This window comes from Calidris pugnax, unplaced genomic scaffold, assembly GCF_001431845.1.
Source record: "Calidris pugnax isolate Ruff unplaced genomic scaffold, ASM143184v1 scaffold324, whole genome shotgun sequence".
NCBI classification, from domain to species: domain Eukaryota; kingdom Metazoa; phylum Chordata; class Aves; order Charadriiformes; family Scolopacidae; genus Calidris; species Calidris pugnax.
The window spans coordinates 267,372-268,566 of NW_015091153.1; positions in this window are offsets into that span (position 1 = coordinate 267,372).

The window sequence follows — 1,195 nt, forward strand, 5'->3', positions numbered from 1 at the left end:
CCCCCCCCGGGTGTTCATGGCCATCTTGTCCCCCTGCAGCGCTCTTCGTCCTCCTCCTCCTCTTCCAGCAGCGACTCCAACTGAGGCCACCGTCACCTCCTGTCTCCTGTCATGGCCACCCAGGAACCCATGGCCACCCGGGACCACCCATGGCCTCCTGTGACCACCCCAGACCACCCATGTCCTCCCGTGTCCTCCCGTGACCACCCCAGACCACCCACAGCCACCCGGGTGCTGTGACCACCCATGGGCCAGATGTGACCACCTATGTCTTCCGTGGCCAACTGTGTGTCCGTGAGCACCCAGGACCACCCGTGGTCCTCCTGTGTGAAGCCGTGACCACCTGTGTCCACCTGTGTCCATCCATGACCCTGTGTGAGGAACCAGGACCTCCCATGACCACCCGTGTCCGTCCATGACTGCCTGGAAACACCCGAGACCTCTCATGTCCACCTGTGACCTGTGATGTTCATCCATGACCATCCATGACCTCATGGAACCTCCCGTGACCACCCATGACCTGGAACCACCCATGACCACCTGTGTCCACCTGAGACCTCCCATGTCCATCCATGACCACCCAGGACCTCCCATGACCACCCATGGCCACCCGTGTCCACCTGAGACCTCCCATGACCACCCATGACCTCCTGGAACGACCCATGACCACCCGTGTCCACCTGAGACCTCCCATGTCCATCCATGACCACCCAGGACCTTCCATGACCACCCATGACCACCTGTGTCTACCTGAAACCTCCCATGTCCCTACATGACCAATGAGGACCACCCATGACCATCCATGGCCATCCATGACCACCCAGGTCCACCCATGACCTTCTGGAACCACCCATGACCACCCATGTCCACCTGAGACCTCCCATGTCCATCCATGACCACCCATGACCTCCTGGAACCACCCATGACCACCTGTGCCAACCCGTGTCCCCGCGCCCGTCACATCCTCGTGCCATGGGCTCCTCCTGTGTCCCCTCTCCCCATGGTCCTGGGGGTGGCCCCGGGTGCTGGGGGGGTTTGGGGGGGGTGTTGGGTGCTGGGGTGCCCCCGTTGCCCCCCAATAAAGCTCTGGGACCCTCCACCGTCTCAGTGTCTCCTTCGCGCCGTTGGGGGGGGACACAAACTCCCACTGGGGGGGGGAGCTGCCTCTTTGCCCCCCCCCAACTTGCCCCCACCC